The 27,283-nt window shown below is 35.0% G+C and overlaps 1 protein-coding gene and 16 non-coding genes across 17 annotated transcripts in view; 16 read left to right on the forward strand and 1 right to left on the reverse strand.

Moving 5' to 3' along the window:
• The window catches only part of LOC141381647 (uncharacterized), a 751,802-nt gene that overhangs the window by 271,716 nt on the left and 452,803 nt on the right, over positions 1–27,283 (reverse strand). The window lies entirely within an intron of this gene.
• Positions 8,124–8,242, forward strand: LOC137492136 (5S ribosomal RNA). The gene has a single exon (XR_015486594.1). It is a non-coding gene; the product is annotated as a 5S ribosomal RNA (ribosomal RNA).
• On the forward strand, positions 8,423–8,541 carry LOC137493920 (5S ribosomal RNA). The gene has a single exon (XR_015489364.1). It is a non-coding gene; the product is annotated as a 5S ribosomal RNA (ribosomal RNA).
• On the forward strand, positions 17,122–17,240 carry LOC148682094 (5S ribosomal RNA). The gene has a single exon (XR_015943896.1). It is a non-coding gene; the product is annotated as a 5S ribosomal RNA (ribosomal RNA).
• LOC137493634 (5S ribosomal RNA) lies at positions 17,420–17,538 on the forward strand. The gene has a single exon (XR_015488916.2). It is a non-coding gene; the product is annotated as a 5S ribosomal RNA (ribosomal RNA).
• Positions 17,718–17,836, forward strand: LOC148682095 (5S ribosomal RNA). The gene has a single exon (XR_015943897.1). It is a non-coding gene; the product is annotated as a 5S ribosomal RNA (ribosomal RNA).
• Positions 18,016–18,134, forward strand: LOC148682096 (5S ribosomal RNA). The gene has a single exon (XR_015943898.1). It is a non-coding gene; the product is annotated as a 5S ribosomal RNA (ribosomal RNA).
• LOC148682097 (5S ribosomal RNA) lies at positions 18,314–18,432 on the forward strand. Its single transcript, XR_015943899.1, has one exon. It is a non-coding gene; the product is annotated as a 5S ribosomal RNA (ribosomal RNA).
• LOC148682098 (5S ribosomal RNA) lies at positions 18,612–18,730 on the forward strand. Its single transcript, XR_015944452.1, has one exon. It is a non-coding gene; the product is annotated as a 5S ribosomal RNA (ribosomal RNA).
• Positions 18,910–19,028, forward strand: LOC148682099 (5S ribosomal RNA). Its single transcript, XR_015944453.1, has one exon. It is a non-coding gene; the product is annotated as a 5S ribosomal RNA (ribosomal RNA).
• LOC148682100 (5S ribosomal RNA) lies at positions 19,208–19,326 on the forward strand. The gene has a single exon (XR_015943900.1). It is a non-coding gene; the product is annotated as a 5S ribosomal RNA (ribosomal RNA).
• LOC148682101 (5S ribosomal RNA) lies at positions 19,506–19,624 on the forward strand. The gene has a single exon (XR_015944388.1). It is a non-coding gene; the product is annotated as a 5S ribosomal RNA (ribosomal RNA).
• LOC148682102 (5S ribosomal RNA) lies at positions 19,804–19,922 on the forward strand. Its single transcript, XR_015943901.1, has one exon. It is a non-coding gene; the product is annotated as a 5S ribosomal RNA (ribosomal RNA).
• On the forward strand, positions 20,102–20,220 carry LOC148682103 (5S ribosomal RNA). Its single transcript, XR_015944564.1, has one exon. It is a non-coding gene; the product is annotated as a 5S ribosomal RNA (ribosomal RNA).
• Positions 20,400–20,518, forward strand: LOC148682104 (5S ribosomal RNA). The gene has a single exon (XR_015944454.1). It is a non-coding gene; the product is annotated as a 5S ribosomal RNA (ribosomal RNA).
• Positions 20,698–20,816, forward strand: LOC148682105 (5S ribosomal RNA). The gene has a single exon (XR_015944553.1). It is a non-coding gene; the product is annotated as a 5S ribosomal RNA (ribosomal RNA).
• Positions 20,996–21,114, forward strand: LOC148682106 (5S ribosomal RNA). Its single transcript, XR_015943903.1, has one exon. It is a non-coding gene; the product is annotated as a 5S ribosomal RNA (ribosomal RNA).

Raw genomic sequence — 27,283 nt, forward strand, 5'->3', positions numbered from 1 at the left:
CAGTGAATGTAAATATCTTAATATTTTGTTGCCCAATCACTGTAGCATCAACAATTGAACATCAAACATCAGTCATGATATCCCCTATCACTCACAAGTAGCCTTATATAAATACGTGTTGCAAACAATTTAATATTAATTTTTATAAGCATATTTTCTACAGTACATATTTTTAATGGTAAACGTTGATATCTTAATATCTTGTTTCACAATAATTGTAGCATCAACAAACTAATATCAGACATCAGCAGTAATATTGTCTATCACTCACAAGAAGCTTTTCATAAATATTTCTTGTAAATAAATTTATATTGATAATTATAAGCATATTTTCCACAGCATATGTTTTTTTATAGTAAACGCAGATATCTTAATATGTTGTTGTGAAATCATTGTAGGATAAAGAAATAAATATCAGACATCAGTCATAATATTATCTATCACTCACAAGTACTTTTAGAGAAATATATAGTGTAAAAAAATTAATTAATATTTATGATCATAATTGCTGTAGTGTGTCTTTTTCATAAATGTAAATATCTTAATATCTTGTTTGTAGCGTCAACAAACTATTATCAGACATCAGCAGTAATATTGTCTATCACTCACAAGAAGCTTTTCATAAATATATAATGTATATTAATTTATATAAAAATTTGTGTTCATAATTTCTGCAGTGTGTGTTTTTAATGATTGTAAATATGTTAATATCTTGTTTCAAAATCATTGTAGGGTCAGCAAATAAACATCAGGCATCAATAATTATATTGTCTATCACTAACAAGCACATTTTGATAAATATATGGTTTGCATTAATTTATATTCATTTTTATGTGCACATAATTTCTGTAGTGTGTTTTTTTCATTGTAAATGTAAAAATCTTAATTTTCTAATGTCCAAATGTTGTAGGAGCAACAAATTAAAATTAGACATTGTTAATAATATTATCTATAACTCACAAGGACCTTTTCATAAATATATCCTGTACATTAATTAATATGCTTTATTTATGCACATAATTTCTGTAGTGTGTGTTTCATTGTGAATGTAAACATCCTGATATCTTGTTTCACAATCATTGTAGGGTCAACAAATGAACATCAGACATCAGTAATACTATTGTCTATCACTCACAAGCACGGTTTAATAAATGTATGTTAGATATGAATTAATATTAATATTTATAAGCATAATTTCTGTAGTGTTTTTTATGAATCTAAATATCTTAATATCTTGTTGTGTAATAAATGTAGGATAAAGAAATTAAAAATCCAGCCATCAGTAATAATATTATCTATGACTCACAAGTAGCTTTTCATAAATATATTTTGTAAAAAAATATATATATTGATAATTATAAGCATTTTTTCCTCGGTTTTTTTTCATGGTAAATGCAGATATCCTAATATCTTGCTTTACAATTATTGTAGGATCCATAAATTAATATCAGACATCAATAATTATATTATCTATCACTCACAAGTACATTTTCATAAATATATGTTGAGAAATAATTTATATTAATATTTGTTTGCATATTTTCTGTAGTGTTTTTCATTGTGGATGTAGATGTCTAAATTTCTTTAAGTCCAACCATTGTAGTGTCAACAAATTAATATAAGGCATCAGTAATAATATTGTGTATCACTCATAAGTAGCTTTTCATAAATATATCTTGTAAATAAATTTATATTGATAATTCTAATCATATTTTCTACAGTATGTTTTTCATGTTAAACACAGATATCGTAATATCTTGTTGTTCAATCATTTTAGGATTAACAAATTAATATCAGACATCAGTCATAATATCCCCTATCACTCACAAGCACTTTTTGAGAAAAATATGGTGTGAAATTTTTTATTAATATTTGTGAGCATAATTTCTGTAGTGTTTTTCATGAATGTAAATATCTTAATATTTTGTTGTGAAATAATTGTAGCATCAACAAATTAATATCAGACATCTGTAATAATAATATCTATCACTCACAAGTAAGTTTGGAGAAATATATGTTCTACAATAGTTTATAGTAATATTTTAGAGCATAATTTCTGTAGTGTTTGTTTTTCATTGTGTATGTAAATGTGTAATTTTTTTTGTTGTCCAATCATTGTAGGATCAACAAATTATAATGATCATAATAAATGCACACTATTTATGATATAATGATAGTTTAATGTACAACAACATGTCATAAACAGAAAAAACAGAAATGACAGTGTTACAATATTTAGTTAAGACAATGGGTAAGACAGAGGTAAGGAAAACAGCAAGGCACAGGTTGCATGCATGTTCTGCAGGGTCCACAGATGTTGATGTGCACAGGCCATGATTTCAAAACCTATTTAAACAAATCAAATGACAAGGTTACATACAAATCAGAAACATAAAATATTTGTGTATATATATATATATATATATATATATATATATATATATATATATATATATATATATATATATATATATATTACATGAAATATATTAATCAATAAAAACATGTCATTGTAATGCAAAATGTAAGTGATGTGTACCGTTATAGTTGTTGGCTGAATTCCTTTTGTTCGTTTTTCAATAACCTGAGAACTTGTGACACGGTCCCTTTGTTGTTTTTCACGCGATATTGAATATTCAGTCTGAAATCGCATGTAAGTAACACTTCAAACAACACTAGCATGATTTCTTTGACCATGAACGCTGTTGTAGTTTGATAATAGTTGTCTGCTAGTGTGATTTCGCTATTTGGAATTTGCAAACAATAGTTTTCTAATATTTTATTAGGGGAGCGTAAGTGCGAATGTGCAAATATAAAACCAACTTTACTTCTATGTGAAAAAGCTGTGTGCAACAGAAAAAATGGTATCTTTCCTGAACTTGCCCAGTTATATACAGGATGAGGAGATACAACAGAAACTAAGTAATTGGGGAGTGACTCCTATACTGCCAATAAGAAGGAAATATCATCCGGGAACAATGGTTGCAGACGGAACACGATTTGTGAAGGTAAAGTTTCCCAAAGAAGTTAAATCTTTACCATACAATGTTGGCTTCATGACGGAAGAAGGATGCAGTATTTCAGAGTGATACATGACAATCAACTGAAAATGTGCAGACTCTGCTCCAGTACAGAGCATGAAAAGAAAGATCATCCGGGAACAATGGTTGCAGACGGAACACGATTTGTGAAGGTAAAGTTTCCCAAAGAAGTTAAATCTTTACCATACAATGTGGGCTTCATGACGGAAGAAGGGATGCAGTATTTCAGAGTGATACATGACAATCAACTGAAAATGTGCAGACTCTGCTCCAGTACAGAGCATGAAAAGAAAGACTGCCCAAATTTCACGTGCAGGAGATGTCTTCAGCAGGGGCATTATGTGCGGGACTGCGAAGTTCCGCAGTGCCAGGGCTGCGAGAGGGCATCAACAAGATGTAACTGCAACAAAGAGGAGGAAGTTGAAAGGATGGAAATACAAGCGTCACTTGAAAATACTGCAACAGAAAGGAAGGAGGACAAAACAGGAGAAGAAAACAATACAGAAGAGGACAGAAATGAGCAAGAGGATAAAGAAATGGAACTGGGAGAAGGAGCAAACAAGGAAGAAGGAGAACCAAATAATAGACAATTTGCTGATGAACAATATGATGAGGACACTACAGAACTGAACAATGAAGATAGACAGGAGAAAACAAGGACTGAGGACAATGAAATAAGAGCAATAAATGAGGTAAGAGCAATGGATTTTGAAAGGGGGAATTATGGACTGGAAAAAAAAGAAAAAGGAAAAAAGATAAAAGATTTAAAATCAAGATCTAAAAGTGGCCTAAACATTGAAATGGTTCTACAACGGCAGAAAATAAGAAGAGAAGAGATTAAAGAAAGAATGGAAAGGAAAAAATTTGAAAAAGGAGATGCAAGAAACATTTGTTTAAGTGACAGTGACTCAGAATGAATGGTGGTTATTGGTTTATCCAATAATTATACTAATGAGTAATGTATGTGTGGTATCATTGAATGTAAGAGGATTGTCCAAATGTGAAAAGTTTGAAAGATTAACGTGTTTGACGAAAAAGTGTGATATATTATGTTTACAAGAGACAAAGTGGGAAAATGAGATTAAAAATGAAATTAGAAAATTATGGAATGGTGAAATATTTAGTAATGGAAATATAGAAAAGAATAGAGGAGTAGCAATTTTAATAAAAAGAGGGATTTTTGAGAAAGTAGAATTAGACTATAAAGACACTAATGGAAGAATAATAATTGTAAAAGTTCTGTATGGTGGGAAAAGTTTTAGAGTATGCAACATACATGCACCAAATGAGGAAAAGGACAAATATAACTTTTATAAGGAAATAGATAAGCTAATAGAAAAGAATGAAAACATATTTATTTTAGGAGATTTTAATATTGCCATGCAAAGAATAGATATAGATGACTCAATGAATTTTAGAACAGACAGAGGGAGGAATGAACTACAAAATTTAATGAGAAAATGTGATTTGGTAGACGTATGGAGAGAGCGAAATGGTATGAAAAGAGAGTATTCAAGAAGAGAAATTGCAAATAGGATTTTAAAGCAAAGTAGAATTGACTTGTTTTTATGTAAGAAAAAAGAAGTACAATATGTTAACACAATTTTATATAAAACCTATAGTGAAAGTGATCATGATTTTTTATGGATAACAATGAATTTTAATGAGATTGAAAAAGGACCAGGAGTGTGGATGCTCAACACTGAGCTGTTAAAAATAGAAAGTTATAAAATGGATATAGAAAATATAATAATTAATAGTGTGAATGATGAAATGTTTGAAACAGAAACAGGTTTATGGTGGGATAATCTGAAAAATAGAATAAAAGAATACTTAATAAATATATCAGAAAAAATACAAAAGGCAAAAAAATTCAAGGAAAATAAAATTAGAAAAGAATGGAATGAAGAAATGAGTAAAGTAAATGGGATAAATGTTGACAAAATAATTGAATAACAGGAAAAGCTGAAGAAAATTGAAGAAGAAAAGTGTAAAGGAGTAATTATTAGAAGCAGAGCTAAAGACATTGTAGAAGGAGAAAGAAGTACAAAATACTTTTATGAATTAGAAAAAACAAGACAGAGAGCAGCTATAATAAAATGTATAAAAACACAAGATGAGAAAACTGTAGAAGACAAAGAGGGAATTTTAAATGAAACTAGACGATTTTATAAGGAATTATTTACAGAAAATGGAGTTAATTTAAATGATGAACATTTTTTATTAGAAAAAATAACAGCAAAATTAAATAAAGAGGACAAGGAAATGTGTGAGAGTGAGATAACAGATTTAGAAATAGAAACAGCTATTGATCAGTCGAGAAATGGGAAAAGTCCAGGAATAGATGGACTACCAGTTGAGTTTTATAAAGTTTTTAAAAATGTTTTAATTCCTATTTTAAATGAAATATACAGTGATATTTATGAAAAAGGGGAGTTAACTAATAGTATGAAGAAAGGAATGGTGAAAATGATTTATAAAAGAAATGGAGACAAAGGAGACTTAAAAAATTATCGACCCTTAAGCATGCTGAACACAGACTATAAAATTTTAGCAAAGGTTTTAGCTAATAGATTGAAAGTAGTTGTACCTAACATAATCAAAACAAATCAAGCATATGCAGTTCTAAAAAGAGACATAACTGATCTCATAAACAATATAAGAGATATAATATGGTATATGAGAGAGGAAAAAGAAACAGGATATATAATCAGTGTCGATTTAGAAAAAGCTTTTGATAGAGTGGAACACAAATATATGATGGATGTAATGGAGAGATTTGGTTTTGGAGAAAGATACTTACAATGGATAAAATGTTTATATGCAGATATAACAAGCTGTATAAAAGTAAATGGTTATTTAACTAAAGATTTTAAAATAACAAGATCAATAAGACAAGGATGTCCAATGTCAGCACTATTATACACACTTGTATCTGAAACATTGGGATTAGCAATTGATAATGAAACGCAAATACGAGGATTATGTATAAAAGGAACAGAGTTAGAACACAAAATATTTCAGTATGCTGATGATACCACTTTAATAGTAAAAGATATCAAAAGTGTTGAAAAAGCAGAGGAAATTTTAAACAGATATTGTAAAGGAACAGGAGCAAAAATTAATAAGGAAAAAACTAAATACATGAGAATGGGAAAAATAAATGTTTTACCAGAAAAAATAAAATTTAAAGAGGAGAAAGTTGATATGAAAATTTTAGGTATAAGGGTTGGTGAAAATGAAAATGAAACAAGGAATTTAATGTGGGAGGAAGTTTTAAAGGGAATGGAGAAAAGATTACATTTCTGGAAATTAAGAGGTTTGTTTTTAAAGGGGAAAGTTTTAGTTTTAAATTCCTTATTTTTATCAAAAATGTGGTATGTTTTAGGTACAGTGAGTTTGCCAATGAGTGTGTATAAAAAGATAAAAGCTATTGTTTTAGATTTCTTATGGGATGGAAAACCTTCCAAAATAGCGTATGACACCATAATTGGTAAAGTTGAAGAAGGAGGCTTAGGTTTAATTGATCCACTAATCAGAATGAAAAGCATAAGAATTAAAACTGTAAATAAATATTGGAAAGAAGAAAAACATGTATGGAAAGATGTGATGAGATATTTTTTAAATAAATGTGGGGAAATACAAGAATATATATTATGGATGAAGCCCAAAGAGAATATGATGAATAAAGTTCCAGAATTCTATAAAGAGGTTATTAAAGCATGGGGAGATTTTAGAAAGCATATTGATTGTTCATTTAGTAAAGAAGAGATTTTAAAGCAACCGCTGTTTTTAAATGAATACATTAAAGAAGGGAATAATACTATTTTTTATAAGAAATGGTTTAATGCAGGAATAAAGCAAATTAAAGATATTTTATATGAAGTGATACCTGGTTATGTACAGGCGCACGTAATAAAAGATGCAATAATAGAAAACTATGAAAACGAAACTAAAAGAGTAATTGAAAAGCAGCTTAACAACTTGAAAAAAAATATACCAAAAGAATGTAAAGAAATTATAGAAAATAAATTTGAAATGCACAGCGATGAAGGAAGGGTGATAAACTTTAAAGAAAATCAATATGCTTTTAAAGATGGTAAACTGAAAATGTTCTATTCTTGTTTACGTAAAGATGTTTTTGTTACACCCAAAGCAGAAGAGTACTGGAAAAGATTATATCCCAATATTGAAAAGCAGGAAATATGGCAAAATGTAAGAGCTTGGTGGAAAAGTCCCGTTTTAGAGAATTTTGATTACATTTTAAGACAAAACTGTTTATTAAGTGAAATGAGATTGTGTAAAATAGGTTTGGCAAATGATGCAAGATGTAAAGTTTGTAATGAAGAAGATGAAGGTATACTACATTTGTTTTTTAAATGCAAAGAGTTAAAATGTTTTATTGGAAAAATTAAAGAAATGCTAAATGAAATGGGGATTGAAAATGAGGTTGTTGATGAGGAATGGGAAACATTATTTTTATTTGATTGTAAAACAGAAGGTAAAAACACAAGGTTCATAAACTTTATTTTAACAGTTGCAAGAAATGTGATATGGAATAGAAGGAATATTGTTAAACAAAAGAATGGCAAATTGTCTGTATGTAAATTGTTTCAAAGAAAAATGTCTGAACTGCTTAATACTCTTTTCTATTATTGTAACATGAATGACAAGATTGATGTATTTGAAAAAGACTTTTTAAACGGGAACACATATGTTCAAATGGCTTTATATAATGTAAATGTATTATTACCTGAATGTAACTGTTTTTAATTTTTGATATAAAATAAAGAAAAAAAAAAAAAAGAAATGCCCGATCTCATCTGAACTCGGAAGTAAAGCAGGGTCGGGCCTGGTTAGTACTTGGATGGGAGACCGCCTGGGAATACCAGGTGCTGTGAGCTTTTCCAAGTCCTTCATTTGGCAGCTGATAGACTTCCCCGTGTCACAGCTTCGCTGCCATTTTTTTTTCTCGCCTTCAAGGGCATTGTTTCTGTCGGTGCTGTGTCTATGCCAGCTGAGCTGCGCTCGTTCCCTGGTGCTGCGCCTGTTTTAAATAGCCAACTCTGGACGGCCTCTTTCGCTTACGGCCATACCACCCTGGAAATGCCCGATCTCATCTGAACTCGGAAGTAAAGCAGGGTCGGGCCTGGTTAGTACTTGGATGGGAGACCGCCTGGGAATACCAGGTGCTGTAAGCTTTTCGAAAGTCCTTCATTTGCCAGCTGATAGACTTCCCCGTGTCACAGCTTCGCTGCCATTTTTTTTTTCTCGCCTTCAAGGGCATTGTTTCTGTCGGTGCTGTGTCGATGCTAGCTGAGCTGCGCTCGCTTCCTGGTGCTGCGCCTGATTTAAATAGCCAACTCTTGACAGCCTCTTTCGCTTACGGCCACACCACCCTGGAAATGCCCGATCTCATCTGAACTCGGAAGTAAAGCAGGGTCGGGCCTGGTTAGTACTTGGATGGGAGACCGCCTGGGAATACCAGGTGCTGTTAGCTTTTCCAAGTCCTTCATTTGGCGCTGATAGACTTCCCCGTGTCACAGCTTCGCTGCCATTTTTTTTTTCTCGCCTTCAAGGGCATTGTTTCTGTCGGTGCTGTGTCGATGCCAGCTGAGCTGCGCTCGCTCCCTGGTGCTGCGCCTGATTTAAATAGCCAACTCTTGACAGCCTCTTTCGCTTACGGCCATACCACCCTGGGTACGCTAGAGGGAGTTAGTGTGCAAACAGGAAGTGAAAGGCTGCAGACGGGAGAGAAAGGCTCTCCCTTTCTTTTGTTGTTTTATTTAGTTTTTTGGGTGTTTAATATAGTTTAAGGAGTTATTATTTTTATTTTTGGAGTTTAAACCACCTGACAGCAGCACATGTGCTAGCTGGAAGGTGGTTATTCACCTTTTTTGCTTGGATTTTTTTGGGACAATGGAAAGCACAAAGGACAAATTCACTGGACTTTCGGGGAAAACAAGAGGAGAAAATAACACAGAGATGGATGGTGAAAAGCAAAGAGGAGACGACACGGGAGTACGAGAGGGAAAACAGATGGGAAACAACACAGCACGAGGAGGAGAAACAAACATGGCTAACATGGAACGACAAGAAAATCAGCAACAGGAAAGACAACATGAAAGGAGAGGAAAGAAGTACTTGAAGGAAGCAACTGTAATACTAAACGTGGACAAAGTAAAAGAGGTGAGAGTTTCAGACATTATTAAGGCGTTAACAGAAAAATGTGGACATGGGAGAATTTTGGCAATAAGACCGAGAAAGGACAAAGAATATGAAATAACTTTAGAAGAGGAAGAAACTTGTGACAAACTGATTGATGGACTAACAATAAATGAAGAGAACTGTGAAGTTAAAATGTTACAAAACAGAGACTATGTTGTCTCCTTTATGCACTTGCCTGTTTATCTGGAGGATAGTGTAATATTAGAAAAATTGGATGGATGGGGTGTTAGCCCCTTATCAAAAATTAAAAGGAGGACATATCCGGGCACTGAGATTGAGGATGGGACAAGGTTCATTAAGACACGGTTTCCCAAGGAGGTGGCTTCGCTTCCATATAGCACGAAGTTTGAAACGGCAGAAGGACCACAATATTTCCGGGTGATGCACAGCCACCAAGTTAAGACTTGTAGGCTGTGTATGAGCCCGGAGCATGTGATGAAGGACTGCCCAGACTTTAGGTGCTTTAAGTGCGAAGAAAGAGGACATTTTGCAAGAAACTGTGAAGCAATTAAATGCCCGGAATGCCTCCAAATTTTAGCAAAATGTGAATGTTGGATGGAGGCAGAGGAAGGAGAAGAAAGAAACCAGATAAGCAGGCAAGTGCATAAAGTAAACAATGTAGAACAAAATGAAGGAGAAGAACAAGCTGGAGTTTTACAACCAAAAGACTTACCGAAAGAGAAACAAAATGGAAAAGAAATTCAAGAGGATAAGAAAATGCATGAGAGGAATAATGAAGATGACATTTTTTGTGAAGAAAGACATGAAGAAGAGAGAGGAAAAATGCAAAATGAAGCAAATGAAAGACTGATATTGGAAGAAAGGGAGAGGCAAACGCTTTTCAAAGAAAAGGAAAAAAGAGAAGAAGAGGATAATGAAAACATAGAAATGGAAACAATGGACAATTCTAAGATGTGTGGAGACAATGAGGTGAAGACTGGACAAAGAAATGAAGAAAAAAGTAATGAAATTGGAAGAGAAGAAGAAATTAAAATGGACAGAGAGGAGAGAAGAACAATTCGAAGAAGGACATTAAAGATTAAACCTAATCTAGAAAGTACAAAGAGAAAATTGACTACAAGAATGAAAAACATGAACAGATATGAAGTGTTAAAGGAAATGGAGGGAGATGATGAGTAATAATGATTTTTAGGTTTTTAATTTTATTTTTATTTCTTTTAATGGTTTTAAAATGTGTATCTTTTAATGCAAGAGGTATGATGGAAAAAGGGAAATTCGAGAAAATAAGAGAAAAATGTAAAAATAAGGACATGATACACTGTAAAAAATTGCTGTTAAAAAACGGTCAGATTCTATGGTAAAATAATGTTTTTTCACTAAAACAGTAATATTCTGTTAAAAACAGTGCTTTCTGGGTAACATTTTTGTTTTCGAGAAAGTAACCAACTGCAGAAAACTGTGAGCTAACAGAGTTCAGATTCGATGTTTTGAAGTCTGTGTTTGAAATCACACTTTGTGTCCTTGTTCACTATTTCATACACTAGTTAACTAATATAGTTCACCTGACAGAGTTAATGAACACTAATGAGTGAATTCAGACACTGATGAACACCTGCTGTTAATAATCAAAATTACTGAAGAAAATAAACAAGAAACACAAACAGTGACTTGAGTTACAACATTAAATAAAATAAAATAAAACAGCTTCATTCTCAGCAGAGGATCATTAAACAACTCCACAAACAACAGCAGACACACACTTATTATTGACTGATTTGACTTCCATACAATTCTCATTGAGATCCAACAGAAATTAAGGTGTTTTTTGTGTCACCGTAATGGAGTGAGGGGCTGGTTTAGTTGGGGTCTTCACCCTTGAACTAATTAAGAAGATTTTCCAACTGCTGTAATACAGAGTTTACAAAACGTTTGTCCTATAGCAATAAAGTTGGGAAGTCAATAAATAGAGAAATCTATTTGTCTGAAATTAGTTCTGCTAAATGTTTTGGTATAAATCTGGAAGAAGGGCCTCATGCAATAGATTTTATGCTTAGTTGCAGATATTAAATTAATTAATGAGAAGTGGAAACAGAAAACATACCTCCGTAATTACTTAACAGTTAAGAAATAACATACAAAAACAGTTCAATTATGACAAATACACACTCAGACCTGATGAATCTGACCTTGTATCTCAACAATGGTAACATCTCAAATGTTTCATGCTGCAATGCATGCTGGGAGTGGCACGGTACAAATATCCCAGCATGCATTGCGGTATAAATAAATGTTGTATAATGGTCTCACAATTTTCTTTATTTGTGTTTGATTCTGCTTTTGTTTATGTTTAGACTTTCAGTTGCCTGTTTGTGAGTTAAACTGTTAATTTTGTTAGTTGTCACCATTATTGAGGTTCATATGCTGATTATTGATGTCTCTTTGAGTGCGATTTACACCATAGAGCAGTGTTATTGTCCAAGATATTCTTAAAAACTTCCAGAAATCATTGCCATATATAGACATATAATGTAAAACAATAGATTTAACATTGAATAGGAGCAGTAAATTATATTATACTAAATGAGAACAGACTCTGCAATTTAATAGCAACATGAACATCACCAGATCTTATTTAGGTTTTTGGCTGGCTTGCCACATCAAAAGAGCTTTTTAAACAAAGTTCTTAACAATTGCAGCAGCCAAAATACATAAATGATAAAACCATCAGGGCTAAAAGCCCAACTAAAGCAAACTCTGTTCTCCATGATGGTGACGTAAAACTTTAACTTTTTTCTCAAGAAGAACTTTAGTAGATGTTATACAAAAATACATGTATTAAGTAATAAGTGAAGCTGGTGATGATGTTTGTAGAGTTGTTTAATCATCCGCTGATCATTTAAATGATTTAATCATTTGTTGTTCTTCAGGTTATTTTATTATAAAGCTGTGACTAAAGTTTTGTATGTTCTGTTCTTGTTTTTTCCCTTCACTATTTCTTCATTTGTTCATTGTTAATCCTCAATTATCATTTAATTAGTCAGTTAATTAATGAATTTACTTCAGCTTTGCTCCATGTTTCTTGAACACTCAGTAGTGTGGACACTTCAATAAAAACTGAAGTATATGCTCTGGGGTTTAAAGGGTTAAAGGTGTGAGAGGTAAAAACACAGTGTAAAAATGTATTTTAACAGTAATATACTGTTAATTTACACTACGGAAATAGACTGTAAAAAAAACAGTAGATTGCTGGCAACCACAGCTGCCAGTAGATTACCGTTAAATCAAGGAAAAAACAGTATTTTACTGTAAAACCTGAAGCTAATTTCTTCTGTGTGTCACCGTTGTGGAGGAGAGTGGAGCCAGTGTATGAGTTAAAGATGAACAATGAACTGCTGATGTTATTCTGCATGTTTCTCTATTTAAAGATAGCGGCTGTTTAGTGGCTGATGCTGTCAGAATCTCTCTGGTGATTCCAGATTTACATGTATGTGTGCTGTTGTGAAAAATAAGAAATTAGAATTAAAAAGAACTTTTCTAATTAACTAAAATAAGTTATCATTATAAGTATGCTTCTAAGCATATATAGCACATTACTTCATAAGCTCATTCAGCAGTTGACCAAGTTGAGGCAGTTGCTTTCAGTGAGCAAAATGGGTTCACTTGAGTATTGTGTAAATCAATGTAGTCCATGTATTTTTACAGCAACATACTGTAAAATAACAGTACATTGCTGGCAACTGCAGCTGCCAGTATTTTACTGTTTTTTAACAGGACAATTTTTAACAGTGCAAGAAACAAACTGGAAAGATTATGTAATGGAAGATTTTAAAAAGAAGTGGGAGGGGGATATCTTATATAACAATGGTGATGGCAAATCTGGAAGAGGGGTGGCATTTTTAATAAAAAAAGATGTTTTTAATATTAAAAAAATCGTGTATAAAGACAACAATGGAAAGTGTTTAGTGATAGAAGTAAACTATGAAGGACAAGAAATGATTATAGCCAATATACATGCACCTACGGAAGAGAAAGATAAAAAAGAGTTTTTTAGGATTTTAAATAAGGTAATTGAGAGATATAAAAAATAATAATGGTAGGAGATTTTAATACAGTTTTTAATAAACAAGACATGGCAGATGGAATGGTTTTTAAATCTGACACAGCAAGGAAAGAACTAAAGGAGCTAATAAAAGAAAATAATTTAATAGACATATGGAGGGAAAATAACAAAGAAAAAAGAGAGTTTTCAAGGAGACAAATAGTTGGAGATTTTATATGTCAAACAAGAATAGATTTTATATTATGTACTAGGAATATTGAGAATTTTATAGAAAATGTACAGTATGAAGAGAACAGTTTTAGTGATCATAAGCTCTTGCATTTTAAAGTGAATGCAGATAACATACAAAAAGGACCAGGAACTTGGATTTTAAACACAACCATTTTAAAAAATGAAGATTATGTTCAAAAAGTCAAAGAAATAATAGAGAAAGAAAAAGAAAATAGAATGTATGATGAAGATAAAAGGATATGGTGGGAAAACACAAAATACCAAATAAGAAAATACACAATCAAATATTGCGCAGTACTACAAAGATGTAAAAAGTATACAGAAAAAGAAGTTAAAAAATCCTTAAAAAAAAAAAATTAAACAAAGAAAATAAAGATATTGAAAAAATCAAAGAAATAGAGCAAAAATTAAGAGATTTAGAAGAAGACAAATATAAGGGGGCAATGTTGAGGAGCAGATCTAAATACACAGTAGAAGGGGAAAAATGCACGAAATTCTTTTTTGATTTAGAGAAGCAAAGAGGTAAAGCAGGAATACTAAAGGAAATTAAAGGGAGAAATGGAAAAATTGTGAAAGGAAACATAGAAATACTAGAAGAAATCAAACATTTTTATGAAGATCTTTTTGAAGCAAAAGGTATTGATGAAGAAAAAGAAAGGAAGATTCTAAATTATATAAAAGTAAAATTAGAAAAAGATGACAACAAAGAATGTGACAGAGAAATAGAAGAAGAAGAGATTGAAATTGCAATAAATCAACTAAATAAAAAGAAAAGTCCAGGTATAGATGGAATAGGAAATGAATTTTATATTGTTTTTAAAAATATTTTAAAAGGAATACTAAAAGAAGTTTTTAAAGAAATTTTTAAATGTAAAGAGATGAATGAAAGAATGGGGATGGGATTAATGAAGTTAATATATAAAAGAAAAGGAGCAAAAACTGAATTACAAAATTATAGACCAATAGCAATGTTAAATACAGATTTAAAGATTTTAGCAAAAGTTTTAGCGAATAGATTAAAGGAAGTAATGCCTAAATTAATTAAATCAAACCAAGCATATTCAATAAAAGGGAGAGATATTGCAGATGTAACAATGAGTATTAAAAGCACAATAGATTATATACAAGAAAAGAAGATGAATGGTTTTTTAATTAGTGTAGATTTTGAAAAGGCTTTTGACAGAGTAGAACATACTTACTTATTTGATGTACTCAAAACATTTGGATTTGGAGAGAATTTTATTAATTGGATTAAAATTTTATATAAAGGGGCTTTAACAAAAGTAAAATGCAATGGTTTTTTAACAGATTGTTTTAAAATTACAAGATCAATTAGACAAGGATGTCCTCTTTCAGCGCTATTATATTCCCTAGTCGCAGAACCTTTAGGGTTAGCAATAAAACAAGAAACTAAAATCAAAGGAATAAAAATAGAAGAAGAGGAGGATGAAGGAAAAATATACCAGTATGCTGATGATACAACAATAATAGTGAAGGAGAAAAAGAGTGTAAAAGAAGCCATGAAAAAAGTACAGGAGTTTTGTAAGGGAACAGGAAGCAAAATAAATGAAAATAAAACACAATATATGAGGTTTGGTAAAGCAGATATTTTAACAGATTGTTTTCAATTTAGAGAAGTAGAAGAGCTGAAAATTTTAGGAATTTTAATTGGTAAAAATGAAAGAAAAGCAACAGAAAAGATGTGGGATGATCTAATAAGAGGAATAGAATCAAGATTAAATTTCTGGAGGATGAGAGAACTTTGCTTAAAGGGGAAAGCCTTAATTTTAAATGTTTTAATGACATCAAAGCTATGGTATAAATTATATGTAACAGAAATGCCATGTTGGATAGAAGGGAGATTGAAAAAGTGTGTTCAAGATTTTTTATGGGAGGGGAAACCCCCAAGAATTGCGTACAATACAATAATTGGAGCAACAGAAGAAGGAGGGATAGGATTGATGGATATTAAACAAAGGAAGAATTGTCTTAGAATCAAAATAGTTAAAAAGCTTTTACAAGAGGAGAACTCAACAGAATGGAAAAAAGTTATGAAATATTTTTTAAACAAAGTTGGCAATTTTAACTTAGGAGAAGACATTCTTTGGTTAAAAACAAAAAACTGGATGACGGAAAAGTTACCAGGGTTTTATCAAGAAATTTTAAGTGCATGGGGGAAATTTTTAGACGGAGTATTTTATCAAGTAAAGGGAAGAGAAAACTTGTTAAATCAACCTTTGTTTTTAAATAAAAGTATTTTAAAAGAAGGGAAGGAACTATTTTTTAAAAAATGGATGGATGTAGGGATTTTAAGAATAAGGGATGTTCTTTATGAATTCAAAAAGGGATTTTTAACTAAGCAATATATAGTCGACTTAATGGAAGAAGCTAAAGAGGAATACAGTGTAAAGGAAATAGAAAATAAACTTGAAACGGTCAAAGGTGCCATACCAAAAGAATGGATTACAAGAATAGAAAATATGGAAGAAGGTGGGAATGAAAAAATCATACATGTCAATTTAAAAGGAAAGCTTTGTGATTTTAAAGATTGTTTACTGAAAGACTTTTATGTGTATTTTAGAGATAGTGTATTTCAAGAACCAATAGCAAATAACTTTTGGGTACAAAGATTGAATAGTGTGAAAAAGGAAAATATATGGAAAAACATGAGAGGGAAAATAATAGAAACAAGATTGGAATGTTTTGAATATTTTATAAGACACAAGGCAATTTTTACTGAGTGCATTTTAACAAAGATACAGAGAGAACCAAATGCAACATGTAAGGTATGTTTTCAAGAAGATGAAGGAATTTTACACCTGTTTTTATACTGTAAAGAATTAGAATGTTTTTACATGAAATGCCAAAAAATGCTAAAAGATTTATTAAAAGATTGGGATGAAGAACAATTGGAATGGAATACTCTGGTGATGTTCGGATGGAATATGGAAAACAAAAACAAAAAGTTTGTAAATCTTCTTATAATGATGATTAAAAAATGTGTGTGGGAAAGAAGAAATGTAGCAAAACAGGAAAAAGTTGTTTTAAATGTGTGGAATATACTAAAACGAAAAATGGAAAGTTACATAAAAAGTCTGTACTGGTATTTTAAAGGAGAAGATATGTTACCAAGCTTTTATGATGTGTTTAATGATGAAGTGTATAATGTTTTAAATGGTTTAAAGTGGAAAATGCCCAAAGAGGATGTTATTTTATGAAGAATGCTTATTTTAATGTATTTGTTTTGTGAAATTTCTTGAAGTATTTGAATGTTAATGTGATAAGTTTTTGAATAAAGAAAAAAAAAAAAAAAAAAAAAAAAAGAAATGCCCGATCTCATCTGAACTCGGAAGTAAAGCAGGGTCGGGCCTGGTTAGTACTTGGATGGGAGACCGCCTGGGAATACCAGGTGCTGTAAGCTTTTCGAAAGTCCTTCATTTGGCAGCAGATAGACTTCCCCGTGTCACAGCTTCGCTGCCATGATTTTTTCTCGCCTTCAAGGGCATTGTTTCTGTCGGTGCTGTGTCGATGCCAGCTGAGCTGCGCTCGTTCCCTGGTGCTGCGCCTGTTTTAAATGGCCAACTCTGGACGGCCTCTTTCGCTTACGGCCATACCACCCTGGAAATGCCCGATCTCATCTGAACTCGGAAGTAAAGCAGGGTCGGGCCTGGTTAGTACTTGGATGGGAGACCGCCTGGGAATACCAGGTGCTGTAAGCTTTTCGAAAGTCCTTCATTTGGCAGCTGATAGACTTCCCCGTGTCACAGCTTCGCTGCCATGATTTTTTCTCGCCTTCAAGGGCATTGTTTCTGTCGGTGCTGTGTCGATGCCAGCTGAGCTGCGCTCGTTCCCTGGTGCTGCGCCTGTTTTAAATGGCCAACTCTGGACGGCCTCTTTCGCTTACGGCCATACCACCCTGGAAATGCCCGATCTCATCTGAACTCGGAAGTAAAGCAGGGTCGGGCCTGGTTAGTACTTGGATGGGAGACCGCCTGGGAATACCAGGTGCTGTAAGCTTTTCGAAAGTCCTTCATTTGGCAGCTGATAGACTTCCCCGTGTCACAGCTTCGCTGCCATGATTTTTTCTCGCCTTCAAGGGCATTGTTTCTGTCGGTGCTGTGTCGATGCCAGCTGAGCTGCGCTCGTTCCCTGGTGCTGCGCCTGTTTTAAATGGCCAACTCTGGACGGCCTCTTTCGCTTACGGCCATACCACCCTGGAAATGCCCGATCTCATCTGAACTCGGAAGTAAAGCAGGGTCGGGCCTGGTTAGTACTTGGATGGGAGACCGCCTGGGAATACCAGGTGCTGTAAGCTTTTCGAAAGTCCTTCATTTGGCAGCTGATAGGTTTCCCCGTGTCACAGCTTCGCTGCCATGATTTTTTCTCGCCTTCAAGGGCATTGTTTCTGTCGGTGCTGTGTCGATGCCAGCTGAGCTGCGCTCGTTCCCTGGTGCTGCGCCTGTTTTAAATGGCCAACTCTGGACGGCCTCTTTCGCTTACGGCCATACCACCCTGGAAATGCCCGATCTCATCTGAACTCGGAAGTAAAGCAGGGTCGGGCCTGGTTAGTACTTGGATGGGAGACCGCCTGGGAATACCAGGTGCTGTAAGCTTTTCGAAAGTCCTTCATTTGGCAGCTGATAGACTTCCCCGTGTCACAGCTTCGCTGCCATGATTTTTTCTCGCCTTCAAGGGCATTGTTTCTGTCGGTGCTGTGTCGATGCCAGCTGAGCTGCGCTCGTTCCCTGGTGCTGCGCCTGTTTTAAATGGCCAACTCTGGACGGCCTCTTTCGCTTACGGCCATACCACCCTGGAAATGCCCGATCTCATCTGAACTCGGAAGTAAAGCAGGGTCGGGCCTGGTTAGTACTTGGATGGGAGACCGCCTGGGAATACCAGGTGCTGTAAGCTTTTCGAAAGTCCTTCATTTGGCAGCTGATAGACTTCCCCGTGTCACAGCTTCGCTGCCATGATTTTTTCTCGCCTTCAAGGGCATTGTTTCTGTCGGTGCTGTGTCGATGCCAGCTGAGCTGCGCTCGTTCCCTGGTGCTGCGCCTGTTTTAAATGGCCAACTCTGGACGGCCTCTTTCGCTTACGGCCATACCACCCTGGAAATGCCCGATCTCATCTGAACTTGGAAGTAAAGCAGGGTCGGGCCTGGTTAGTACTTGGATGGGAGACCGCCTGGGAATACCAGGTGCTGTAAGCTTTTCGAAAGTCCTTCATTTGGCAGCTGATAGACTTCCCCGTGTCACAGCTTCGCTGCCATGATTTTTTCTCGCCTTCAAGGGCATTGTTTCTGTCGGTGCTGTGTCGATGCCAGCTGAGCTGCGCTCGTTCCCTGGTGCTGCGCCTGTTTTAAATGGCCAACTCTGGACGGCCTCTTTCGCTTACGGCCATACCACCCTGGAAATGCCCGATCTCATCTGAACTTGGAAGTAAAGCAGGGTCGGGCCTGGTTAGTACTTGGATGGGAGACCGCCTGGGAATACCAGGTGCTGTAAGCTTTTCGAAAGTCCTTCATTTGGCAGCTGATAGACTTCCCCGTGTCACAGCTTCGCTGCCATGATTTTTTCTCGCATTCAAGGGCATTGTTTCTGTCGGTGCTGTGTCGATGCCAGCTGAGCTGCGCTCGTTCCCTGGTGCTGCGCCTGTTTTAAATGGCCAACTCTGGACGGCCTCTTTCGCTTACGGCCATACCACCCTGGAAATGCCCGATCTCATCTGAACTCGGAAGTAAAGCAGGGTCGGGCCTGGTTAGTACTTGGATGGGAGACCGCCTGGGAATACCAGGTGCTGTAAGCTTTTCGAAAGTCCTTCATTTGGCAGCTGATAGACTTCCCCGTGTCACAGCTTCGCTGCCATGATTTTTTCTCGCATTCAAGGGCATTGTTTCTGTCGGTGCTGTGTCGATGCCAGCTGAGCTGCGCTCGTTCCCTGGTGCTGCGCCTGTTTTAAATGGCCAACTCTGGACGGCCTCTTTCGCTTACGGCCATACCACCCTGGAAATGCCCGATCTCATCTGAACTCGGAAGTAAAGCAGGGTCGGGCCTGGTTAGTACTTGGATGGGAGACCGCCTGGGAATACCAGGTGCTGTGAGCTTTTCGAAAGTCCTTCATTTGGCAGCTGATAGACTTCCCCGTGTCACAGCTTCGCTGCCATGATTTTTTCTCGCCTTCAAGGGCATTGTTTCTGTCGGTGCTGTGTCGATGCCAGCTGAGCTGCGCTCGTTCCCTGGTGCTGCGCCTGTTTTAAATGGCCAACTCTGGACGGCCTCTTTTGCTTACGGCCATACCACCCTGGAAATGCCCGATCTCATCTGAACTCGGAAGTAAAGCAGGGTCGGGCCTGGTTAGTACTTGGATGGGAGACCGCCTGGGAATACCAGGTGCTGTAAGCTTTTCGAAAGTCCTTCATTTGGCAGCTGATAGACTTCCCCGTGTCACAGCTTCGCTGCCATGATTTTTTCTCGCCTTCAAGGGCATTGTTTCTGTCGGTGCTGTGTCGATGCCAGCTGAGCTGCGCTCGTTCCCTGGTGCTGCGCCTGTTTTAAATGGCCAACTCTGGACGGCCTCTTTCGCTTACGGCCATACCACCCTGGAAATGCCCGATCTCATCTGAACTCGGAAGTAAAGCAGGGTCGGGCCTGGTTAGTACTTGGATGGGAGACCGCCTGGGAATAGCAGGTGCTGTGAGCTTTTCGAAAGTCCTTCATTTGGCAGCTGATAGACTTCCCCGTGTCACAGCTTCGCTGCCATAATTTTTTCTCGCCTTCAAGGGCATTGTTTCTGTCGGTGCTGTGTCGATGCCAGCTGAGCTGCGCTCGTTCCCTGGTGCTGCGCCTGTTTTAAATGGCCAACTCTGGACGGCCTCTTTCGCTTACGGCCATACCACCCTGGAAATGCCCGATCTCATCTGAACTTGGAAGTAAAGCAGGGTCGGGCCTGGTTAGTACTTGGATGGGAGACCGCCTGGGAATACCAGGTGCTGTAAGCTTTTCGAAAGTCCTTCATTTGGCAGCTGATAGACTTCCCCGTGTCACAGCTTCGCTGCCATGATTTTTTCTCGCCTTCAAGGGCATTGTTTCTGTCGGTGCTGTGTCGATGCCAGCTGAGCTGCGCTCGTTCCCTGGTGCTGCGCCTGTTTTAAATGGCCAACTCTGGACGGCCTCTTTCGCTTACGGCCATACCACCCTGGAAATGCCCGATCTCATCTGAACTTGGAAGTAAAGCAGGGTCGGGCCTGGTTAGTACTTGGATGGGAGACCGCCTGGGAATACCAGGTGCTGTGAGCTTTTCAAAAGTCCTTCATTTGGCAGCTGATAGACTTCCCCGTGTCACAGCTTCGCTGCCATGATTTTTTCTCGCCTTCAAGGGCATTGTTTCTGTCGGTGCTGTGTCGATGCCAGCTGAGCTGCGCTCGTTCCCTGGTGCTGCGCCTGTTTTAAATGGCCAACTCTGGACGGCCTCTTTCGCTTACGGCCATACCACCCTGGAAATGCCCGATCTCATCTGAACTCGGAAGTAAAGCAGGGTCGGGCCTGGTTAGTACTTGGATGGGAGACCGCCTGGGAATACCAGGTGCTGTAAGCTTTTCGAAAGTCCTTCATTTGGCAGCTGATAGACTTCCCCGTGTCACAGCTTCGCTGCCATGATTTTTTCTCGCCTTCAAGGGCATTGTTTCTGTCGGTGCTGTGTCGATGCCAGCTGAGCTGCGCTCGTTCCCTGGTGCTGCGCCTGTTTTAAATGGCCAACTCTGGACGGCCTCTTTCGCTTACGGCCATACCACCCTGGACACGCCCTCTAGTGTGAGTTAGAGTTGGTGCACTGCAGGAAGTGTGAGGTGGCAGAAGGAAGAGAGAGGCTCTTCCATTTTGGCAGTTTTGTTTTTTATTTTTAGTTTTTGCATTACAAAGTTTACTTTAATTGTTTTTTCAGTTAAAGATTATTTTTAACTAACCCCAAACAGTAACACTGTTTTGGGGTTAGAAAACAACAAAATGGACACTACGGAGAAAGAGAATGGACAGGACACAAATGGAAAAAGGAACAGAGAACAAGGAAATGCTACAAACATGCTTGAAAGGACACGAAATGAAGATGCCGGAGAAAACAGCAATGAGACATGGGCAACAGTTGTCTCAAAGAAAAAAGAAGGGAAAGGAGGTGGTCAAGAAAAGAAAGGTAATCTACAATCAATTGCAAGTATTGAAAGTGAAAAGAATACTGAAGGACAAATGAATGCTTTAAGTCAAAAACAACAGATGCTGAACAAACTAAAGAAGCAAGCAAGATATCAAAGAGAATATAAGAAGGAAGCCACACTGACAATGATGATAAAGGATGTTGAAAACTCAACTATAAACAACATAATCAAAGCAGTTGAAGACAAAGTGGGGATTGGCAAATTAATTGGACTGAGAAGGAAAAACAACAATGAATTTGAACTGACAATGGAAAGTGAAAAAGAATGCGAGATATTGATTAACGGACTGATGATTAATGGAGAAGAATGTGAAGTGAAAAAGCTGTGTGCAACAGAAAAAATGGTATCTTTCCTGAACTTGCCCAGTTATATACAGGATGAGGAGATACAACAGAAACTGAGTAATTGGGGAGTAACTCCTATACTGCCAATAAGAAGGAAATATCATCCGGGAACAATGGTTGCAGACGGAACACGATTTGTGAAGGTAAAGTTTCCCAAAGAAGTTAAATCTTTACCATACAATGTTGGCTTCATGACGGAAGAAGGGATGCAGTATTTCAGAGTGATACATGACAATCAACTGAAAATGTGCAGACTTTGCTCAAGTACAGAGCATGAAAAGAAAGACTGCCCAAATTTCACGTGCAGAAGATGTCTTCAGCAGGGGCATTATGTGCGGGACTGCGAAGTTCCGCAGTGCCAGGGCTGCGAGAGGGCATCAACAAGATGTAACTGCAACAAAGAGGAGGAAGTTGAAAGGATGGAAACACAAGCGTCACTTGAAAATACTGCAACAGAAAGGAAGGAGGACAAAACAGGAGAAGAAAACAATACAGAAGAGGACAGAAATGAGCAAGAGGATAAAGAAATGGAACTGGGAGAAGGAGCAAACAAGGAAGAAGGAGAACCAAATAATAGACAATTTGCTGAGGAACAAAATGATGAGGACACTATAGAACTGAACAATGAAGAGAGACAGGAGAAAACAAGGACTGAGGACAATGAAATAAGAGCAATAAATGAGGTAAGAGCAATGGATTTTGAAAGGGGGAATTATGGACTGAAAAAAAAGAAAAAGGAAAAAAGATAAAAGATTTAAAATCAAGATCTAAAAGTGGCTTAAACATTGAAATGGTTCTACAACGGCAGAAAATAAGAAGAGAAGAGATTAAAGAAAGAATGGAAAGGAAAAAATTTGAAAAAGGAGATGCAAGAAACATTTGTTTAAGTGACAGTGACTCAGAATGAATGGTGGTTATTGGTTTATCCAATAATTATACTAATGAGTAATGTATGTGTGGTATCATTGAATGTAAGAGGATTGTCCAAATGTGAAAAGTTTGAAAGATTAACGTGTTTGACAAAAAAGTGTGATATATTATCTTTACAAGAGACAAAGTGGGAAAATGAGATTAAAAATGAAATGAGAAAATTATGGAATGGTGAAATATTTAGTAATGGGAATATAGAAAAGAATAGAGGAGTAGCAATTTTAATAAAAAGAGGGATTTTTGAGAAAGTAGAATTAGACTATAAAGACACAAATGGAAGAATAATAATTGTAAAAGTTCTGTATGGTGGGAAAAGTTTTAGAGTATGCAACATACATGCACCAAATGAGGAAAAGGACAAATATAACTTTTATAAGGAAATAGATAAACTAATAGAAAAGAATGAAAACATATTTATTTTAGGAGATTTTAATATTGCCATGCAAAGAATAGATATAGATGACTCAATGAATTTTAGAACAGACAGAGGGAGGAATGAACTACAAAATTTAATGAGAAAATGTGATTTGGTAGACGTATGGAGAGAGCGAAATGGTATGAAAAGAGAATATTCAAGAAGAGAAATTGCAAATAGGATTTTAAAGCAAAGTAGAATTGACTTGTTTTTATGTAAGAAAAAAGAAGTACAATATGTTAACACAATTTTATATAAACCCTATAGTGAAAGTGATCATGATTTTTTATGGATAACGATGAATTTTAATGAGATTGAAAAAGGACCAGGAGTGTGGATACTCAACACTGAGCTGTTAAAAATAGAAAGTTATAAAATGGATATAGAAAATATAATAATTAATAGTGTAAATGATGAAATGTTTGAAACAGAAACAGGTTTATGGTGGGATAATCTGAAAAATAAAATAAAAGAATACTCAATAAATATATCAGAAAAAATACAAAAGGCAAAAAAATTCAAAGAAAATAAAATTAGAAAAGAATGGAATGAAGAAATGAGTAAAGTAAATGGGATAAATGTTGACAAAATAATTGAATTACAGGAAAAGCTGAAGAAAATTGAAGAAGAAAAGTGTAAAGGAGTAATTATTAGAAGCAGAGCTAAAGACATTGTAGAAGGAGAAAGAAGTACAAAATACTTTTATGAATTAGAAAAAACAAGACAGAGAGCAGCTATAATAAAATGTATAAAAACACAAGATGGGAAAACTGTAGAAGACAAAGAAGGAATTTTAAATGAAACTAGACGATTTTATAAGGAATTATTTACAGAAAATGGAGTAAATTTAAATGATGAACATTTTTTATTAGAAAAAATAACAGCAAAATTAAATAAAGAAGACAAGGAAATGTGTGAGAGTGAGATAACAGATTTAGAAATAGAAACAGCTATTGATCAGTCGAGAAATGGGAAAAGTCCAGGAATAGATGGACTACCAGTTGAGTTTTATAAAGTTTTTAAAAATGTTTTAATTCCTATTTTAAATGAAATATACAGTGATATTTATGAAAAAGGGGAGTTAACTAATAGTATGAAGAAAGGAATGGTGAAAATGATTTATAAAAGAAATGGAGACAAAGGAGACTTAAAAAATTATCGACCCTTAAGCATGCTGAACACAGACTATAAAATTTTAGCAAAGGTTTTAGCTAATAGATTGAAAGTAGTTGTACCTAACATAATCAAAACAAATCAAGCATATGCAGTTTTAAAAAGAGACATAACTGATGTCATAAACAATATAAGAGATATAATATGGAAAGAGAGGAAAAAGAAACAGGATATATAATTAGTGTCGATTTAGAAAAAGCTTTTGATAGAGTGGAACACAAATATATGATGGATGTAATGGAGAGATTTGGTTTTGGAGAAAGATACTTACAATGGATAAAATGTTTATATACAGATAACAAGCTGTATAAAAGTAAATGGTTTTTTAACTAAAGATTTTAAAATAACAAGATCAATAAGACAAGGATGTCCAATGTCGGCACTATTATACACACTTGTATCTGAAACATTGGAATTGGCAATTGATAATGAAACGCAAATACGAGGATTATGTATAAAAGGAACAGACTTAGAACACAAAATATTTCAGTATGCTGATGATACTACTTTAATAGTAAAAGATATTAAAAGTATTGAAAAAGCAGAGGAAATTTTAAACAGATATTGTAAAGGAACAGGAGCAAAAATTAATAAGGAAAAAACTAAATACATGAGAATTGGAAAAATAAATGTTTTACCAGAAAAAATAAAATTTAAAGAGGAGAAAGTTGATATGAAAATTTTAGGTATAAGGGTTGGTGAAAATGAAAATGAAACAAGGAATTTAATGTGGGAGGAAGTTTTAAAGGGAATGGAGAAAAGATTACATTTCTGGAAAAGAAGAGGTTTGTTTTTAAAGGGGAAAGTTTTAGTTTTAAATTCCTTATTTTTATCAAAAATGTGGTATGTTTTAGGTACAGTGAGTTTGCCAATGAGTGTGTATAAAAAGATAAAAGCAATTGTTTTAGATTTCTTATGGGATGGAAAACCTTCCAAAATAGCGTATGACACCATAATTGGTAAAGTTGAAGAAGGAGGCTTAGGTTTAATTGATCCTCTAATCAGAATGAAAAGCATAAGAATTAAAACTGTAAATAAATATTGGAAAGAAGAAAAACATGTATGGAAAGATGTGATGAGGTATTTTTTAAATAAATGTGGAGAAATACAAGATTATATATTATGGATGAAGCCCAAAGAGTATATGATGAATAAAGTTCCAGAATTCTATAAAGAGGTTATTAAAGCATGGGGAGATTTTAGAAAGCATATTGATTGTTCATTTAGTAAAGAAGAGATTTTAAAGCAACCGCTGTTTTTAAATGAATATATTAAAGTAGGGAATAATACTATTTTTTATAAGAAATGGTTTAATGCAGGAATAAAGCAAATTAAAGATATTTTATATGAAGTGATACCTGGTTATGTACAGGCGCACGTAATAAAGGATGCAAAAATAGAAAACTATGAAAACGAAACTACAAGAGTAATTGAAAATCAGTTTAACAACTTGAAAAAAAATATACCAAAAGAATGGAAAGAAATTATAGAAAATAAATTGGAAATGCACAGAGATGAAGGAAGGGTGATAAACTTTAAAGAAAATCAATATGCTTTTAAAGATGGTATACTGAAAATGTTTTATTCTTGTTTACGTAAAGATGTTTTTGTTACACCCAAAGCAGAAGAGTACTGGAAAAGGTTATATCCCAATATTGAAAAGAAGGAAATATGGCAAAATGTAACAGCTTGGTGGAAAAGTCCCATTTTAGAGAATTTTGATTACATTTTAAGACAAAACTGTATATTAAGTGAAATGAGATTGTGTAAAATAGGTTTGGCAAATGATGCAAGATGTAAAGTTTGTAATGAAGAAGATGAAGGTATACTACATTTGTTTTTTAAATGCAAAGAGTTAAAATGTTTTATTGGAAAAATTAAAGAAATGCTAAATGAAATGGGGATTGAAAATGAAGTTGTTGATGAGGAATGGGAAACATTATTTTTATTTGGTTGTAAAACAGAAGGTAAAAACACAAGGTTCACAAACTTCTTTTTAACAGTTGCAAGAAATGTGATATGGAATAGAAGGAATATTGTTAAACAAAAGAATGGCAAATTGTCTGTGTGTAAATTGTTTCAAAGAAAAATGTCTGAACTGCTTAATACTCTTTTCTATTACTGTAACATGAATGACAAGATTGATGTATTTGAAAAAAGACTTTTTAAACGGGAATACATATGTTCAAATGGCTTTATATAATGTAAATGTATTATTACCTGAATGTAACTGTTTTTAATTTTTGATATAAAAAAAAAAAAAAAAAAATCGTATAGTGGTTAGTACTCTGCGTTGTGGCCGCGGCAACCCCGGTTCGAATCCGGGTCACGGCAGGTTTTTCAAGGTGACATTGGTGTCGCACTCTGTGTTGCCATCCGTTATCTCCAGCCTTCTTTTAGTGCAGGCTGTGCTAATGGCACGTCCTGAATGTTTACGTTTCCTAAAGTGTGGAAGACTAGGGATATGATATAAGAGAAATAGGATCTTTGATGCCAGCATGCTGTGTAGATAAGTACTGATCAAGTCACGCTTTTAAGGCATGGAAGGAATCATTTCAATTGTTGAGTGTCCATTCATTGCCACAACAGCAGAAAGACATTCTGCAGTTATCATTGATCTATTTAATGTCTCCTACATGACATGAAGTCCAAACTATTGTGTTGTACTGATGTCTACACCTACAACAACCCATC

This window comes from Danio rerio, chromosome 4 (genome assembly GCF_052040795.2).
Source record: "Danio rerio strain M-AB ecotype USA chromosome 4, GRCz13ab, whole genome shotgun sequence".
NCBI lineage: Eukaryota > Metazoa > Chordata > Actinopteri > Cypriniformes > Danionidae > Danio > Danio rerio.